Source organism: Chiloscyllium plagiosum, chromosome 31 (assembly GCF_004010195.1).
Source record: "Chiloscyllium plagiosum isolate BGI_BamShark_2017 chromosome 31, ASM401019v2, whole genome shotgun sequence".
NCBI lineage: Eukaryota > Metazoa > Chordata > Chondrichthyes > Orectolobiformes > Hemiscylliidae > Chiloscyllium > Chiloscyllium plagiosum.
In genome coordinates, this window is record NC_057740.1 from 36,811,200 (window position 1) to 36,825,041 (window position 13,842).

Below are 13,842 nucleotides of genomic sequence, written 5' to 3' on the forward strand. Positions count from 1 at the left end.
TTGCCTGGCTTGGAGGTTTAGAGCTACAGAGAGAGGCTGAATAGGCTAGGGCTGTTTTCCCTGGAGCGTCAGAGGCTGAGGGGTGACCTTATAGAGGTTTATAAAATCATGAGGGGCATGGATAGGGTAAATAGAGAAGGTTTTATCCTGGGTTGGGGGATCCCAGCACTCAAGGGCATAGGTTCAGGTGAGAGGGGAAAATTTAAAAGGGTCCTAAGGGGGCAACTTTTTCATGTAGAGCGTGGTGCGTGTATGGAATAAACTGCCAGAGCAAATGGTGGAGGCTGTTAAAATTGCAACATTTAAAAGGCATCTGTGTGCACATATGAATAGGAAGGGTTTAGAGGGATATGGGCCAAGTGCTGACAAATGGGACTAGATTAGGTTAGGATATCTGGTCGGCATGGACGAGTTAGACCGAAGGGTCTGTTTCCATGCTGTACATCTCTATGACCTGCCAATCCCTCAACCTCTATCACCTCAAAGGACAAGGAGAGCTGACACATAGGAGAGACCCTGCAAATTCCCCTTCAGATGAAACACTATCCTGAGCTGGAACTCTTTCACCATTCCTTTACTGTCACTGGGTCAAAAACATGGAACTCTTTCCCTAACAGCACTGTGCCTCACTACATGGACTAAGTCATTCAAGATGTCAGCCCATCAGCACTTTCTTGAAGGGAATTAAAGAGAGCAACAAACTCTGACCTTGTGATTATAGAGTCATGGAGTCATAGAGATGTACAGCATGGAAACAGACTCTTCGATCCAATTCATCCATGCCGACCATGTAGACCTAATATAGTCCCATTTGCCCACACTTGGCCCATATTCCTCCAAACCATTCCTATTCTAATACCCATTCAGATGCCTTTTAAATGTTGTAATCATACCAACCTCCACAATTTCTGCTGGCGGCTCATTCCGTACATGCACCATCCTCTGCATGAAAAGATTATCCCTTATGTCTCTTTTAAATCTTTCCCCTCTCACCCTAAAACCTATGTCCCTCTAGTTCTGGACTCTCCCACCCCAGGGAAAAGACCTTTATTTACCCTATTCATGCCTCTCATATTTTTATAAACCTCTGTAAGGTCACCCCATAGCCTGCGAATCTCTGGGGAAAACAGCCCCAGCCTATTCAGCCTCTCCCTGCAGCTTAAATCTTTCAACCCTGGCAACATCTTTGTAAATCTTTTCTGAACCCTTTCAAGTTTCACAACATCCTTCTGATAGGAGAGAGACCAGAATTGCACACAATATTCCAAAAGTGGCCTAACCAATGTCCTGTACAGCCGCAACATGACCTCCCAACTCCTATACACAATGCTCTGACCAATAAAGGAAAACATACCCAACATTAATGAACAAAGAAAAAGTATCAAGCATCAAGCCTTTAAAAACGTCAGTTCTGGAAGAAAGGGAAGGCAATACATGTGTGGAATTCTACAATTTGGAGAATCTGGAAAAGTTTTGCAGAGGAATGTCAAAAATACTGGCACAGTCATGCTTACTTCTGATATATAGTTAGTTAATTAGAACTGCCACATTTTTTAAGTTCCTTGAACCGTTACAATCTTTTTGATGATAGTGCACTCATGACAGTGTTATGTAGTGAATGTTAGGATTTTGATCCAGTGACAATGGGGAAATATAGAACAGCATAACACATGAAGAAGTTCATTCAGCCCGTTAAGCTCGTTCTCTTGAACAAGACTCTTCATTTAGGCACACTTACCTTTTGATATCCAAGTCAGGATGCCAACTGTTCCCATAATATTCCTGCTCCTATTTTTGAAACCAGTCGGAGTTTGCAAATAGTCTGGAAGATTGTTTGAATAATCATTACAGCGGCCATGCACAGCACATTAGGTTTAGTGCCAGAACTACCAATCGAATGTATTGATTCTGGGTGTTAAGACTACTTGTGGTTCCAGTTAGTTGTATGCTGTGTGTTCCATCATGCTTCCAAATTTAGTTTTATCAAAGGTGTATAGGCTTGGGGAGTTGAGAGTATAAACAGGGATAGACTACAGGTACACAATCCTTTATCCGAAATCCTTAGGGCCAGTTGTTTTTTGGATATTTCAGATTTCAGAATAAATGACATTGTCACAGTCAAATGTAAAGTATCTTACTGAACAGCAGACCCATGTGTGAATAGTACGAGCACTGAGACACAATTGACACCTGCTAGTGCTTGGCCATGCCACCACGTCACATCTGAGTGACATGGGTCAAGTGGGTGTGGTGTTGGATCACATGGTAAACAACCTTGTTATACAGAAAAAACCTCACCAAAAAACTTTGGATTTCAGAATTTCGGATAAAGGATTGTATACCTGTATTGGTAGGGTATTCAACCTCATTATTGATCATTAGTGATGTACAGAATGTTGTGGTGACTGATACTGCAATAGTGATTTTTTTAAATTCACCCACTTGATGTTGATTGGGCCAGCATTTATTGCCCATCTCATTGCCCTCGACAAGGAGATGGGGTGAGCTGCCTTCTTGAGCTGCTGCAATCCTCTAGGTGTAGGTACAGCCGTAATGCCATTAGGGATGGAGTTCCATGATTTTGACATAGTGACACTGAAGGAATAACAGTATATTTCCAAGTCTGAATGGGAGTGACTTGGAGAGAAACTTGCAGGTGGTGGTGTTGTTCTGATATATCTTCTTCCTTGTCCTTCTAGATGATAGAGATCATGGTTTTGGAAGGTGCTGTCTAAGGATGTATAGTGAATTTCTTGTAGATGGTAGATACTGCTGCTACTCAGCTTTGGTGGTGGAGGGACTGAATGTTTGTGGATGTGCTGCCATTCAAGCAGGTTACTTTCTTCTGGATGATGTCAAGCTTCTTGAGTGTTGTTCGAGCTGCACACATAACAGACACTCCAATACACTCTTAACTTGTGTGTTGTGGATGGTAGGCAGCTTTGGGCAATTAGGAGCTAAATTATTTACTGCAGGATTCTTAGTCTCTGACCAAAAGTAATCCCCAGGATGTTGATAGTGGGGGATTCGGTGTTGATGATACCATTGAATGTCTAGGAGTAATGGTTACATTTCCTTTCTTGGAAATGATTGTTGCTTGCATTTGTTGGCATAAATATTACTTGCCATTTTTCAGCCCAAGTCTGGATATTGTCCAGATTTTGCTGCATGGACTGCTTCAGTATCTGAAAAGTCGTAAACGGTACTGAACATTGTTCAGTCATCAGCGAATATCCCCACTTCTCATCTTACAATAGTACGGAGGTCAATGATGAACAAGCTGAAGATGGTTGGGCCAAAAACAATACCATGAGGTACTGTTGCAGTGATGCCCTGCAGCTGAAAAGACTAACCTCCAGCCACAACACAATCTTCCTTTGTGCTCGGTATGACTGGCCAGCGAAGAGCTTTCCCCGATTCTCATTAATTCCAATCATGCACTCAGTAAAATGCAGCTTTGGCATCAAGGAAAGTCACTCTCAACTCAGCTCTGGAATTCTGATTATTTTTGTCCACATTTGGACCAAGGCTGTAATAATGTCAGGATTTGAATGGTCCTGGTGAAATCTGAACTAAGCATTAGTGACCAGTTTATTACTAAGCAATTGCTGTTTGACAGCACCGTTGATTAAACCTGCTGACATGCAGCTCAATGTCAAGCTTTGATTTTTTTCTTCTTAAAAATGGCCATTGTTTGATACTTTGATGGCAGTAGTATTAACTATTACTTGTTTTCTCAAGCCTCGATTCTGTGCACCTTCTGCTCCAAACAGGCATGGTTTCTTCATTATACTAGGAATTTACAATGTATTTGAAAATGAGACAAATAAGCAAGTGGTTAAAAGATCATTTTTACTCATTCATAGGATGTGGGTATTGCAAGCAAGACTAGCATTTGCTGTCCATTCCTCTATAATCTACTGTCTATTTCGCAGTCAATAACATTGTTTTGGAGAGTTCATATAGATCAGACCAGCTACGGACAGCAGATTCCCTTTCCTAAAAGATGTTAGTGAGCCAGTCGGGTTTTTATGATAAAATGCTAACTTTTGTGATCAGTATTACTGTTGCTAGTTTTTGTTTTAATACCCTGGTCTTAACCATGATTGATTTTGGGGATGGTCATAGAGCCCTTTCTGCCATTAGTTATAGCCTTAAGTCCTGAAGTCAATTCTTTGAGGATATGCGGAGGAGTGCGTACGTTGGTTTACTGAGAATGTAGGAGGGAATGAAAGGCTACTCGTAAATTTACCTTATTGGCAAGTGCTTATTTGTAGAACTTGTTCCCTCTTTAGATAATTCACATGATAATAAATGATGTCCACGTTGTCTGTCCAGTGCTGATATTGTTCCTTTATTGGCCTTGTCAAATTGTGCTTTGAAAAAGTAGTTTAATTTCTAATGACATTGAGCACTAATCTGCTCTCCCTAATTAAACACAAAAAATAAACCGCAGTCGAAATTGAAACTAATCCTTATGCTGCGTGTGCCCTCTGCATAAAAAGGATAACACCAGAATTAACAGCTATTACCCTAAGCACGATCTAATTTATCAACCTCAACTCCATCTAGGTCAAAATATGCAGCTAATTTAATCGTCACATCAAAGGCTTTCATCTTATTTCTTCTGTAGTGCTCACTGAGATCCAGGGTCACCCTCTGTTCTCTCTCGAGGTTTCCCTCTGCTGTTTGAAGCAAGTTGGAATACATTAGCTTTCTTTGAAATTCAGTCCTCAAATGCCTGAGCTGAAAATTAAGTTGTTATGAATGTTATTTTCTTTCCTTTCTCAGTTTCCACTGAACATCACCCTCCTAGACTCATACAATGCTGTAAGGTTGCTAACATTTGTTTTTAAAATTAAAATTATGATCCCCTTTATAAATTTCAGTCCCACTGTTCTGGGCTCCAATAGCTGTGTGCTCCTTTGTCTTTGACCATGTTGATAATTATGGCAACCAAATCTACAAATTCATTGATGATTCCAAGATGGTGGGTGGCGAATCTTTTTGAGCTTTCCTCAGCAGATCATCCCCTCACATCTTTTATGATCATCTTACTCTTCCTCTCCTTACTACAATGTGAAATTCCCACTTGCTTCAGGAAGACCACTATCATTAAGTGTCAAAGCAAAATTGTGCACTGTGTCTTAATAACTATTGCCTGGTGGCTCTGATATCCATCATTATGAAGTGCTTCAAGAGGTTAGTAATGGCATACATCAACTCCAGCTACTCAGCTACAGTTTGCCTTCTGTCACAATAGGCCTATGGCAGACATCATCTCCTTAGCCCTACACTCATCCCCAGAACATCTGGATAACTAGAACACCTATGTCACACCCCTTTTTATTAACTTTAGCTCTACCTTCAACATCATAATTCCAATAAAACTCATCTCCAAACTCCAAGACTTAGGATTCTGCTCCCCCTTTGCAATTGACTTCCTGACCTGCAGATCACAATCAGTGAAGTTAGGCAACAACACCTCCTCCACAATAATCCTCAACACTGGTGCCCCACAAGGCTGCATACTCAGCTCCTTACTGTACTCTTTATACACTCGCAACTGTGTGGCCTAATTTAGCTCTAATGCCATTTACAAATTTGCTGATGATACCATCGTAGTGGGGCAAATCTCAAACAACAAAAAGACAAAGTACAGTAATGAGATAGATAGTTTAGTAGCATGGTTAAAAGACAACAATCTCTTGCTCAATGTCAGCAAAATGAAGGAGCTGGTCATCGACTTCAGGAAGCAGAGTGGAGGATATACCCCTCTCTGTACCAATGATGCTGAGGTGAATGTGATCAGGAGCATCAGGTTCCTATGAGTAAGTTTCACCAATGATCTATCCTGGTCCATCCATGTGAATGCTACAGTCAAGAAAGCACACCAACTTCTCTAATTCCTCAGGAGGCTAAGGAAATTCGGCATGTCCACAACGGCTCTTACCAATTTTTATAGATGCACCATAGAAAGTATACTGCCCGAATGCATCACAGCTTGGCATGGCAACTGATCTGTCCAAGACCACAAGAAATTACAAAGAGTTGTAAATGCACCCCAGTCCATCACAAAAACCAGCCTTCCTTCCTTTGACTCCATCTACACTTCCTGCTGCCTTGGGAAAGCAGCCAATATAATCAAAAACCCCTTCCACCCTGATTATACTCTCTTCCACCCTCTTCCATTGGGCAGAAGATGCAAAGGTTTGACCAACAGGTTTAAGAACAGCTTCTTCCCCATTTTAACCAGGCTTATGAATGGACCTCTCATATATTAGAGTTGATCTTTCTCTATACCTTTTCTGTAGCTGTAACACTATATTCTGCATTCTGTTCTATTATCCTGATGTACTTATGTAAGATATGGTTAGCATACAAACGAATACAATAGGGAGTTCTTCCTGGTGTCCTGAGCAATATTTATCTTGCAACAACACCTTAGAAACAGATTATTAGGTCACTATCACATTACTGTTTGTGGGATTGTGATGATGCTGTCCTTTATCAAGTTTATGCTATCCTTGGCCTTTTTTTTCAGAGAGGTCGTAAAAGCAACGATTCCAAAAAGTCTGACTTTCGATGGGTTTTAGGGCCAATTTGATTATAGCTAATAGAGTAACACGGTAGTTGATATGGGGGATTTTAAACTTCAAAACATTGATTGGAAATGCTATAGTTCGAGTCCTTTCAATGGATCAATTTTTGTCCAATGTGTGCAGGAGGGTTTCCTGACACAGATAGGCCAACAAGAGACGAGGCCACTTTGGATTTGGTACTGGGTAATGGACCAGGCCAGGTGTTAAATTTGGAGGTAGGTAAGCACTTTGGTGATAGTGACCACAATTCAGTTATGTTTACTTTAGTGATGGAAAGGGATAGGTATAAACCACAGGGCAAGAGTTATAGCTGGTGGAAAGGCAATTATGATGCAATTAGGCAAGATTTAGGATGCATAGAATGGTGAAGATAACTGTAGGGGATGGTCACAATTGAAATGTGGAGCTCATTCAAGGAACAGTATGTACCTGTCAGGCAGGGAGGAAGTGCTCGAGCGAGGGAACCGTGGATTACTAAAGAATGTCTTGTCAAGAGGAAGAAGGAGACTTATGTAAAGATGAGACATGAAGGCTCAGTTAGGGTGCTTGAGAGCTACACGTTAGCCAGGAAGGACCTAACGAGAAAGCTAAGAAGAGCCGGGGGGTCATGAGAAGTCTTTGGCAGGTAGGATCAAGGAAAACCCAAAAGCTTTCTATAAGTATGTCAGGAATAAAAGAATGACTAGAGTAAGATTAGGTCCAGTCAAGGACAGATAGTGGGAAGTTGTGCATGGAGTCCAAGGAGATAGGAGAAGCGCTAAATGAATATGTTTTGTCAGTATTCACACAGGAAAAAGACAATGTTGTTGAGGAGAAAACTGAGGTACAGGCTACGAGACTAGACAGGATTGAGGTTCATAAGGAGGAGGCATTAGCAATTCTGGAAAGTGTGAAAATAGATAAGTCCTCCGGGCCAGATGGATTTATCCAGATGTAAGCTAGGGAGGAGATTGCAGAGCCTTTGGCTTTAATCTTAATGCCATCATTGTCTACAGGAATAATGCCAGAGACTGGAGGATAGCAAATGTTGTCTCCTTTTCAAGAAGGGGAGTAGAGACCACTCTGGTATTTATAAACCAGTGAACCTTACTTTGGTTGTGGGTAAAGTGTTGGAAAAGATTATAAGAGATACGATTTATAATCATCGAGAAAGGAATATTTTGATTAGGGATGGTCAACATGATTTTGTGAAGGGTATGTCATGCCTCACAAACTTTGAGAAGGTGACCAAATGATAAATGAGAGTAAAGCGGTTGATGTGATGTATATGGATTTCAGTAAAGCGTTCGATAAGGTTCCCCAGGGTCGGCTATTGTAGAAAATATTGAGGGTGATTTAGCGGTTTGGATCAGAAATTGGCTAGCTGTAAGAAGACAGAGGGTGGTTTTTGATGGGGTCCAGTTAGTAGTGAGGTACCACAAGGATCTATTTTGGGGCCCTTGTTGTTTGACATTTTTATAAATAACCTGGATGAGGGTGTAGAAGGATGGGTTAGTAAATTGGTGGATGACACTAAAGTCAGTGGAGTTGTGGACAGTACTGAAGGATGTTGCAGGTTACAGAGGAACATAGATAAAATGCAGAGCTGGGCTGAGAGGTGACAAATGGAGTTTAATGCAGAAAAGTTTGAGGTGATTTACTTTGGAAGGAGCAACAGGAATACAGAGTACTGGGCTAATGGTAAGTTCGTAGTAGTGTGGATGAGCAGAGGGATCTCGGTGTCCATGTGCATAGATCCCTGAAAGTTCCCACCCAGGTTGATAGGGTTGTTAAGAAAGCGTACAGTGTGTTAGCTTTTATTGGTGGAGGGATTGAGTTTCAGAACCATGTGGTCATGTTGCAGCTGTACAAAACTCTGGTGCGGTGCACTTGGAATATTGCATACAATTCTGGTTGCCCCATTACAGGAAGGATGTGGAAGCATTGGAAAAGGTGCAGAGGAGATTTACCAGGATGTTGCCTGGTCTGGAGGGAAGGTCTTACGAGGAAAGGCTGAGGGACTTCAGGCTGTTTTCATTAGAAAAAGGAAGTTTGAGAGCTGACTTAATAGAGACATATAAGATGATCAGAGGATTAGATAGGGGGGACAGTGAGAGCCTTTTTCCTCAGATGGTAATGGCTAGCAAGAGGGGACATAGCTTCAAATTGAGGATAGATATAGGACAGATATCAGAGGTAGTTTCTTTACTCAGAGTGTAGAACACCATGCCTGCATCAGTAGTACACTCACCAACTTTAAGGGCATTTAAATGGTCATTGGATAAACATATGAATGAGAATAGAATAGTGTAGGTTAGGTGGGCTTTAGATTGGTTTCACAGGTCAGCACAACATTGAGGCCGAAGGGCCTGTACTGCGCAGTAATGTTCCATGTTCTATGTTCTGGGTACTGCCTCAGGGAAAAGCTTTTTAAAAACTTGTACAATGAAAGGAGAGTGGCCATCTCTCCCAGCTCAGCTTTTCTCTGGTTTGATTTTTTTTTGGCAGTCTGGCTATTCACTGAAAGCAGTCAGGCAGTTGTAAAAGCTGCTGGACCCAAGAAGCAGGTCCATGCTGATCCTCCTCTCTCTCTCTGACTTCTCTCCTGTAAGCCCTTGCATTTGTTTTTACCTTTTGTGCCAAGGGGTGTTTGTAAGGATTGTTGGAATTATTTAGAACAGCATTATTAAGTTGGTATAATCTGTTGGGTTTTCAGATAAGTTATAGGTTACGTTATTCTGTATTCTGTTCTCTTTTGTTTGTGTTTCATTTGGTAATCTGTTTTGTTTAAAACTAAGTGGTTTGACCGGCTGCATCACTCCTGGAATATCCGCATTACACCTGCTTAAAATAAGTAGCGACGTTAGGGTCTGGGCTACTTTCTTCAAATGTTTTGAGGGGATCTGGCCTGGTCCATAACAGGCACCTGGTACACAACTTGACTGTTGCATTCCCTTCATTGTAGCAGTGCCTACACTTCAGAAGAACTCAATTGACTTTCAGGAGATGACAATGTAGTTGAATGTCATTGGAATAGTAATTCAGAAGCCCAGGCTAATACTCTTGGGACATTGGTTGAAATAGTACCAAGGCATCTGATGAGACCCACCTACTTTACCTGGTCTGGTCCATATGTTGGCTGCAGGTCCACAGCTATGGAATTAGCATCTTAACTTGATACCTTAGTCCAGCAAACTATTCAATTCAAAAGAGCTGGGCAATAAAAGCTCACATCCATGTCTTTTTTTAAATGTGCTTTGGAGAATCCTTAGGTTTGAAAGGTGCTATCTAATTTGTCTTGTGGAAACATATGATAATACAGATTAAATGTAACTTTTGTTTATGTATTAAAAGCCAAGGCAATATTTGATCCTGCAGACCAAATTATGTCTCAGATTGTCTAACTATTTGGTGAAATTTGTTAAATACTTGATCTTAGCAAAACATGAGTCATACTTCAAAAACCTGGAAACTGTAGAGACAGCAGCTACAAAGCTGATCTTCAGCCTTGAAGCACTGAGTTATGAGAAAGAATGTGCAAAACCTTTGAAAGAAGGGATCAATAGCTCAATAAGATAGTAAAAAATATTCTAAATGTTGTTTCAGATTAAATTGTGATGGCTTGATGGAGTTACAAGCCCAAACTCAGCTTTCCAATGCCAGCTTCATTCAGCCTGTCTGAGATCTTGAACAATGAGCTACACTGACATCTCCATGAAGTGCAAAGGAATTCTGCGAGACAAGAAGTACACCCGTCAGAATGAAATGTTAAATGAAGTTCCATCTGCCTCTTGTAAAATTTCAATTACTCTGTTGGAAGAGGAGAGGATTCAGAAGAGATTTACCATGATGTTGCTGGGTATAGAAGGTTTAAGTAGTAAAGAAGGCTGGATAGGCTGGGACTTTTTTCACTGGAGCATAGGAGGTTGAGTAACGACCTTATAGAAGTTTATAAAATAATGAGAGGTATAGATAGAGTTACTGGTAGTTGTCTTTTTCCTAGGATGGGGGAGTTTCTAGACTAGGGGGCACATTTTAAGGTGAGAGGAGAGAGATTTAAAAAGGACATGTGGGGCAAATCTTTATACAGCGAATGGTTCGTGTGTGAAATGAGCTTCTAGAGAAAGTTGTGGATGCAGGTACAGTTACAACATTTAAAAGACATTTGGATAAGTGCATGAACAGCAAAGGTTTGGAGGGATATGGGCCAGGAGCAGGCAGGTCAGACTAATTTAGTTTGGGATTATGATCGGCATGGACTGGTTGGACCGAAGGGTCTGTTTCTGTGCTGTATGATTCTATGACTCTAAGAGCATGAAATTTTCCTAGTTTCCTGATGATCATAGAATTAAAGGAACTTATGTAGCTCAGAAGGTGGCTACTCGTTTATCATCCTATGTTTTCTCTTTGAAAGAGTAAGCGAATTCCTCTCACTCTTTCCCCTTGGCTCAACAGTTTTCCCTTTTATTTGTTCAATTCCCTTTTGATGATTATTATTGAATCTGATTCAGCACCTCATTCTGACTATTACAACTTACTGGATTCAAAATCAATCTTTTTCACGACTGTTTTGGTGCCCTGTTGTTTTAAATTTGTGGCCTCTAGTAACTGACCATTCATAGGAACACATTTTCTTTGCTCTGACAAAAAGGTTTGGAATACATCATTAATGTGGAACTTGCTCTGCACAAATTTGATACAATGTAACAGGAGGCTGATCATCATATAAGCCCATCACTTTGAGGTATCTTAAGGATGTGAAGAATTCTTATTAAACAAAACTTCTTTCTTTTACCTTGTGCTCTTGGGAAATTGCTGCAATTTGCAATCTGAGATGGCTAGGGAAGGGTGGACTCCTCTTCCAACTCTACACTTTATTTCACTTTGTTCATGTTATCTGCCAGTTTGCAGCTTTCACTATTCATTACTCTGCCTTTTGTTTATACCTCTTTACTTTTCATTTTGCCTGGAGACGTCAGCTCTATATACAACAATCTTCTTTAAGCTTGGGGATTTAGGTTAAAATCCGATGCAGACTGCTGGACTGAAAGTCTCCTATCACTAATATGCTAAATTAAATGAATATGACCATCTTAATTAAGTCTCAGATGGGTACAGCTTCATTGTATAATAATAACTGCATACATTTTAGCTCTAATTGCTACTAAATTGTCAATCTCACTTAAAGAAGGCTTAATGGAAAGAACAGTGTCTTCTTTCTAATTTCCTTTTAGTTACTTATCTGTTCCAATATTGAATTTGGACCAGTTCCCAAGTATGCACCATTAGCCCAAATAGCCAGTTAATGGGGTCCCATCAGTTTCCCTCACCAGCAGGGGTACCAGGAATATCTGCACATAAATTGCCACATTATCACAGGAAAGCTGTAGTGGATGCTTACTGTAAAGTGTAAGAAGAGTCACAGAGCAGCCACTCAGAGTTAACATCCCTTCATCAGTGAACAAACTATGGGGATCCAGTTAAATTAGGTCCAGCTTCAAATTCTCTTCATCTCACATTAAACTATATTCTATCCTCCCACAGTCAAGCCTTTTTGACCCTGCCTTAAACTACAGTAATGCGTACACTCGGAATGTGTCCTTTAAAAATTCCTTCCTTTGCTCCTTAAGTATTAACATGTATAAGCTCCAACCTCCTCTCCAAGGCATTCACCATCGTGACTTGGAACTATATCCTGTTTCTTCACTGTCACTGGATCATAATCCTGGAATTCCTTCTCTAAGGGCATTATAGGTCAACCTACAGCATGTGGACTGCAGTGATTCAAGAAGGCAGATCACTCCCAGATTCTCAAGGGCAAATAGGGTCAGGCAATAAATGCTGGTCTAACCAGTGATGCCAATACCCCATAAATGATTTTTCTTAAATATCTGATTTGATATTTGTTTTTCTTTAGCCTGTATACTGGATTTTAGAATAAGATTTGGGAATGTGTAGCTATTTTAAATTTTATTAGCTCCCATGTGTTTACCTAACTACCCCTCAAACACATCTATGCCATTTGCCTGAAATTATGGTCAAGAAATTCTATTCTTTTCTAATCTCATAGCAGCTCAATTAATTCTCTAATATCTTTCATATTAAATCCATAAGGAAATATTGAAGCTAATGAAATGAAGGGAGAGAGAATAAATCTATTTATATGAAAGTTTTGAGATCCTCTCTCACACACCAGATGTCACACATTCTGCAAAACACATCTGAACAAAGATAAATAGCTACTTCTTGCTGTTTTTCCTTCGTTCTTGAGATAACCTGAAAATGGTGAGATAACAAAGTGAGGAACTACACAGCTGTCAGTCTAGACAGCCTGGCAACAACCCTGAATAACCAAAATAACAACAGCAACCTTCTCCTTGAAGACAGACCATCCCCTAAACTGTCTTGGTTTCATATTTTGCTTTCAGCCAGAGCTGACTTTATTCTACCATTAACACTTACTCTAGACCAATGTTTTAACTATTTTCTATTCACTTGCTTTGCTTTTATTTCATGACACATGTGATATGTAATTTCTCTTGCTTTGTAACTATTCTCTGACCTTTCTTTCTGTTCCACTTGCTCCTCCCCCTTTTTCAACAGCAGTAAACCTATCACATTTCCATTACACTTCTGTTTCGAAGATGTTAATTGTTGGATTCAAAAGTTAGGTCTTTTTCTCTCCACAGATGCTGCCAGATCTGCTAAGTTTCTCCAGCATTTTCTGATTTTACTAAGATGTCCAGGTGAGGCAGATGGGTGAATCCTTCCCTCTCTGTTGCAGGTAAAAAGACCTGATCATCAGGTGTGAAACACTCGGTTTTGTTGCATGCGACACAGGTCTAGCCTATTCACCAAGCCTGAGCCACTGCAGTTACCCAAACCATCTTCCGTTGCCGCAGGGATGCCAGGTACAAAGCTCTGGATAACGGGAGGCAAGAGTGTACCCAATCCTGCCCTCATCTTGATGTCCCCCTTTTGTGTTTGGCTGCATCAAGCTGTGCATAGACCCTTGGTACACACATACCAAATGTCACTACGTACTGACATTCTAACTGTCCCTGGTGTTAAAAATGTGTTGCTGGAAAAGCACAGCAGGTCAGGCAGCATCCAAGGAGAAGGAGAATCGACGTTTCGGGCATAAGCCCTTCTTCAGGAATGAGGAGGGTGTGCCAAGCAGTCTAAGATAAAAGGTAGGGAGGAGGGACTTGGGGGAGGGGCGTTGGGAATGCGATAGGTGGAAGGAGGTTAAGGTGAGGGT